The following is a 7172-nucleotide window of genomic DNA, read 5'->3' on the forward strand; positions in this document are numbered from 1 at the left end:
TATTACTGTCATAGTCAACAGAAATCTCTGAGCTATGCTGTCATTGTATATAAATCTTCTATGAGTGTGCATGAGTGTGCATCCTACAAATAATTGAATTAGTTTAATGATACCCCCCATTTGAACAATTCCCTTTTGTATGAAAATTCCTGCTAATTACCGCCAGACTTTGCAGATATCCCTGCCCATGATTTAAAGAGTGTGTGCAGTGAAACCTGTTTATGAAAGTCAGATAAAGTGGGCATCCGTCCTTAGTACTGCCAGAATGAACAGAGAACCTTTTTTTTTAATGTTTGTGGAGTAATATTGACAAGGTGAACCTCTTTGTTTATTGCTGTCAGGTTATTTAATTTTTTCCCTGCTCAGTACCTCCAAATAGTGTGAACATCTGACTGTGCGATACTAGCAGTAATGTTTCATTACACATTTAGTTCCAAACTATATCATTTGAAATATTTATGGACAATATAGATTGGAGAATTTACCATTTTAAGAAAAATTTTGCAACCATGGCATCAAAAAGTAATAACTCAACATTGTAAGTGCACCTTAAACTGTGTAATATTATTTGAGCTCAGTTTTAAATAGATTTCGAGAAAAAACGAGTTTTGATCTAGGAAATCTTAACCCGTAGATAGAAAATATTCATTATTTGTATAGTTAGGATACAGATAGATGACTGTATACTATCTTTTTTTTTTATTTCAACACCAATAATAGGGTAAACTTAAGGTTATCCGATGCTTAGGTTCTAAAAATCAGGCATTGAAATCTCAAATTATTTTTCAGGAAATGCGATTTGAACTACCTACTGCATATTTTTTATTTGATAATTGATCAAGAAATACATTTGGGGAATAAAAATCATAGGTATTTAGGCTTTTTAAGAAAATTGCATGAATTGACACTTATTTAGTACTTTACTTTCTCCTATTTACTTCCATCGTTTCATATTGCATAGTGTATGAAGTGTTTCCTTTAAAAGAAAACATCGTAAATCGCTTCTAATTTCAAAGCATGCTTATAAACATTGGTAAGTAAGGCTAAATTAAAAGAAATTTGATTTTTTTTAAAAATATGCTAGGTTTACTTAATTTTATGAGGTACAAATGTCAATTTTTTTAATACCGTTTGTCAAACCTTTAATGAACTTTGAATCATACGTAGAGGCATAAAATGAAAATTGTTGCATGAAAAAATTTCAATTTAAAGCTTTATTTTAAGACTTTTTAAATTAAATTATAAATAAAAGAGTTATTCTTCCTGGCTGAGGATCGCATATCCTTAAGTCCTTAAGTACACACTCGGAATAAATCGTTCTATAATTAGTTTTTTAAATTTAATGTTATCATTTCTTATTTAATAAACATAATTGAGTCAAAAACACAGTTTTTTTGTTGCAAACCTGTTTAAACATATGTAATATTTGCCAAATGTTATATTTCTTTACACTGAACAGGATAAACATGAGGAAATGAAAATCAAGTACATATTCTTAAAATAAACGAGAAAAGCCAGGATGAACAGGAAACATAAGAAAGTAGGTTGTCAATTTGGAGGGAGGGGAATGTCTCTAATTGATACCGTGAAGGATAAGTACTACAGTAAATATAAGGACGGAAGTGAATGCTGGAGAACGGAAGTTTACTAGTTATCATGTCTAAAGACTGATCACTGATATAGCACGTAGCACTTTAAAATAAGTCATTGGTTTTTAGTTCATCTAAGCAGAAGGCTCAAGTAAGCGTTTCTGATCGCGTCTCTCTTCCGTCAGTGTCTATTCGTCTGTAAACTTTTTACATTTTCGACTTTTCTCAAAGTTTCTGGAAAAAATGTCAAAAATGTTAAAGCTTTCAAAGGATCAGCAATCGGGGCCTGTTTTTCGTTTAAGGTTTCTCACGAAAAATCAAAGCTAGTTTATTTAATTTAAAACAAAGTTTGAAATTAAACACCTATGTGACGTGTTAAAAAACAGCTGTATTGCAACAAGTTTATCATGATTTTTCTTTATTATCTTGATAAAAAATAAATGGAAATACACTTGGTTTTCCCTAATAGCTTAATGTGGTACTTGAATAAAGTATTCTGAATTAAATAATGAATTTAACATTCCCTTGTTGTACTTAATGTTACACTGGAGTCATGATCGCGATTAACAGTAATTATAAGTATTAATATAAAAAATAGCTTAATCATTAGAGCCTGCATTTTAAAGCAGAAAGTCATAAGTGCTACATTAAGGAAGTTATTATTTTTTTCAGCCTTATGAAGAAATTACTTGTATATCAAAAATCTTTGAATGATTCATTACAGAAAGACCTACATTTCAATGCAGCAAAGCATAGTTGTTCTGTTGTGAGGAAGTATATATATCGTCCAACCTTATGCAGAAAAAAAACAGGCATCTCTGAATGATTCATCATAGACACACATAGAAATAGAAGTGTTTCGTTCGTCTCAAAATCCACATACCAACACGTGTCCTCTAGTGTTCTATCAGTAATTATTTATATACATTTTGTATGTAAGCAAAAAAGGACGTGTGCCAAATTTTGGTTCCATGCATTTGGCGACCGCCCGTATGTCGCGTGATGAGAATCAAACTCTGGTAAAAATTTTCTTCAATGTTTGGAAGTTGGTTTCGGCTAAGGATAGTTAAATGAAATATATATTTTTTATGAATAGATTTAAAAAAAAAATACTTTTTTTCTTTGAGATTCGATTGTGGTATGTAATTATGTAATTTCGTATCTTAATTATATCTTGTTGTTGTTGGATGAGATCGTATATAAACCGAGGTCCTATGTCGCAGTAGGTTCTGGCACAAAAAAGATCCCTTATACTGCTCAATGGCCCTGAGTTCCGAGTGTAGCACAAAATCGGCAACTGGTAGCGTCTCTATATGAGTGAAAAACCCTCGAGAGGGACGTAAAACAATTTACAATCATTGGCAATCAATCCTGTTGTTTGTCAAAGTTCTAAACAAGCAATTTTGTTTTATTAAAAGAGCAAAATGATAGCATGACTAAAGAAGTGGGGTGGGAAGTAATATGGTAAAAGGTGCTTATCCCCTCTCCCCTCGGCTACACACAGGATACCCTTTAATTTTAAGTTTATGAAGCAAAGAAGGGCATATACATGTGCAGTGTATAACTTTAACTTACACCAGTTTTCTATAAAAATAAGGTCCATAGTTTTTAATTCTATGCTTTTTTTCGTTCGATTTATCTAAATTACTATACTGCAAAATTGCACCATTTCATATTTTCACTTCAAGTATTAGTCATATTAAATGAAAAAAAATTATTGTGCTCATGTCAAGGACATAATGATTCTCTTTAAGAAATTCTGTTATTGTTTATTTATCTTGTTTCTATATATCTCCATGTTTTTCTGGGAAATAATTTAACTTTTAATCGGAAAATAAAGGATCGATCATTTAGTACTTGAAACTTAAACTTGAAATTGAGCCTGCATGCATCTCCGAATGAAGAAAACTCAATAGAAAACATTGGGTCCTAACTTTGAAATGATTGATTGATTGTTTACATTTAACGTCCCTCTCCAGAATATTTCACCGACATGGAGACATCACCATTGCCGGTGTAGGGCTGCAAATTTAGGCCTATGCTCGGCACTTACAGCCTTTGAACAGGGAGGGATCTTTATCGTGCCACACCTGCTGTGACACGTGGCCTCGGTTTATACGGTCTCATCCGAAGGACCGCCCCATTTAGTCGTAATTTACGACAAGCAAGGTGGTACTGAGGACCTATTCTAACCCGGATCCCCACGGGGCAACTTTGAAATGAAGAGTTGTTGTTTAATTTGAATATTTATTAAAAACCTTTTGGAATAAGAAAGAAATTAACGCTCTGAATTCAACATTAAGATTAAAATTTCATTCAATTTCCAAACGTCATGAACCTGATTGTGTCGTTAGAATGTACCTTTCTCACTGCCAATTTTCCGAAAATTATTTAGGCCTAAAGCGCATCTAAATAAGGTTTGGGGAACATTTTTGATAGCAATAACGTCAATGGCGAGGTGGACGTATAAGGTATCAGAAATGCACGAAAAATGATTGTTCTTACTCTGTTTAAGGTCTCTCTCAAGAATTTTTCAATGAGATGGATCACAACCAATTGGCGGTGCATTTTCTCCTATACTTGGGGCATTGAGCAGTGAGAGGTCTTTTTCGTGCCAGCAGCAAGTGCAACATGGGACCTATCATCCGTAGGACCGGTCCCCACGTCCTACAATGGAATTCGAACCGGCGACGTAAGGATCAACTCCTTACTTCGCGTCTCTAGAGCAGACTCCCTAACCAAGCAGCAAGTGCAACACGGAACCTATCATCCGCAGGACCGATCTCCACGTCCATCTGTGGGATTCAACTCCTTACTTCGCGACTCTAGAAAAGACTCTCTATATAAGTACTGATTGGAAAATGCTTTAACTGTATTTTAGGTACATACATGTATTTCATTGTACTAACTTACTGCTGGATCTGACTTACGCCCCACAGTTGAATTCGAACCCCCAGCAAGTTTGACACGGAACCTATTTCATCTGAAGGACCAGTCTCCACTTCCCACAGTGGGATCAATGCCTTACTTCGCGACTCTAGAGCCGACTCTCTAATCACTACCAGTGCTTGGAAAATGCTTTTAATTAAATACTCCAGTAAATAAATAGATAAGTCCATACCTGAGTAACTACATACCCTATCAGATCAAAATTGTTTAAAGGCTGTATCTTGAAGTGTACACTATTACAGTATATCTCGCATTCGTTTTGTTTTTTTGTTTTTGTTTTTTGTTTTTTTTTGGGGGGGGGGGGGATGATAAATGTGATGGTTTTTATTTTGTTTTTTTTTTTTTTGGTTATTTTTTTTTTTTTTTAGTAAGTCATTTTCTACAGTTGAGAAAATAAATAAATTTTAAAAAATTGTATGTTTTTATCACAGACGATATCTGAGATATTATTTGTTTGTTTTATATTTTGGGGAAATATAAATGATTGCCAAAATGCAAATAAGATCAGCACAAAAAAAATACAGAAAAACGGTAGATAATAAAGGACGTTCCTTATCTTAAAACAAGATAGTTGAGACGGGCTCTATATTCTCTGATAACAAATGTGTATTGAATCGTAGTCCGACCGGATGTTTTTTGACAAAAAAAGAATCAGCATGCAATCTATTATATTGCATAATTGCATTATTCCATCTTTCCATTTTAAATTTCCGTCATTTTATTTAAAAAAAATTAACCGTGCTCATGTCAAGGAAATTTTAATTAAAAAAAGGTATAACTATTAACTTATCTCTTGTTTCTATTTGTGTCTTTCTGGAAAATAATTTCTTTATCACAAAATTAAGGACGTAAGTCGAACAATCGATCATTAGGTACTTCAAACCTGAACTTGAGCTTGCCTTGAGCATGGATGTATCTCCTTAACGTTTAGATAACATCAATAGAAAGCATTTAATTCAAATTATGAAAGTAATGTATAAGGGTTGATTTAAATATATATTTAAAAAGTTTTTTCATGAAGCAAAGAAAGAAAATAACGTAAAGCACCTAGCAGATATTTAAATACGTAATCATATTTCAAAAGGTCAAAAGAATTGAACATGAACAATTTAGGTTTCTCACTGCTATCCAGGCACGTGGCATCGTTTTTGAAAGTGGTGGGCCAACCAGAGAATTTTTTTTTACTTACCTGTAAAGGTTGAAAAAAAGGACCTTGCCCTCAAAAATGCTATTTCTTGGGGGTGGGAGGGGGGGGGGTACTGTTCAACTTTTTTAAGGCCAAATTTCTTCTCTTTTTTTAATTTTTGGCATACAATACTAAATTTCCTTTATATCACTATACTGTGGTAAGAAGTGGGGGCAAACCCACCTTTCAATGGACATTTTCAATAGTAAAGGCAATGTTGGGAAAAAAAAAAGTTGGGGGGGCAGGCCTCCCTGCCCCCCCCCCACCCCCTGTAGCTACGTTTAAAGAGAGTCCACATAAACCGTGTTAAGGGAGCTAATGTGATACCATTGGTGTTCGTGTCTTTGACAACATCGGTATGCAAGATTGTTTAAAAACTTCTAAATGTTTGTCGTTTTCAAATTAGAATTGCAAGATGGAAGAGGTAAGCGATGTATTCATTTTACAAGTACCAGTCAAGGTATCATAATTATGCATTGCTGCAATTTCATCTTAGGAATGACACGGTTAAATTTTAGAGAGCAGGTTCTTATTTCCGGGAAACTATAAGCCCTACGTTGACCTACCTTGCATGGATGATACTTCTATGGATGGTGACTTACACTACAAGTCTTACTTTGAATGCTTGATTTGACCTTTATATTCAGAGACAGTGTCCATTGGATAAGCCCGTTCCCGAGTAAATGCATGCCCTGTCAGATTAAAAAAAATAATTGATGCATCTTCGTATGCATGCACAATTGTATTTTATATTCAATTTTATGGGTGTTGGGGATTTAGCAAAAAAAGCGTATTTCATCAGTTTTTGAATGGTGTGAATTATTGTTCGATTTAAAAAAAAAATCAAAACTGGAAATATTATCTATGACACACAATATCTGAAAATTTCATCAGTTTTTGAATGGCGTGAATTATTGTTCGATTTAAAAAAAATCAAAACTGGTTATATTGTCTATGACACACAATATCTGAAAAAAAACTCATTTGTGTTTTATCATTCTGTTTTTCTTAAAATGATCGCAAAAAATACATCATCATTTTTTTCTAAAACGATATAACCAGTATATTATTTGTATAATAAGCATGCATTACATATAGTTCTAAATACAGGTAGATACATAGTTAATATCTTAACATTTTTTAGATACAATAAAATTGGTTTCGTTTTATATATATTCCCTCCTCAACTCTAATTCATGGGACATGTACAGCATTACCAGGCACAATAAAAAAAAAACGTCACAAATTTCCCCAAGTGTCTTAAGTTATAAATAACAAAAGGACAATTAAAGCAAAAAAGGAAATCTACCTGATGCACGTCTTTTTAAAAAACATATTTTCGTAGACAAGGTAGATATTTATAATTAATTTGATATGTTCACACAATTTATAATGCTTATCACTAGAGTCAGTTACCAGTTATCTGCGATGGGGAAGTATATACTTCT

Source organism: Saccostrea cucullata, unplaced genomic scaffold (assembly GCF_032062105.1).
Source record: "Saccostrea cucullata isolate Sc308-1 unplaced genomic scaffold, CSIRO_AGI_Scuc_v1 ctg5664, whole genome shotgun sequence".
Taxonomy (NCBI): domain Eukaryota; kingdom Metazoa; phylum Mollusca; class Bivalvia; order Ostreida; family Ostreidae; genus Saccostrea; species Saccostrea cuccullata.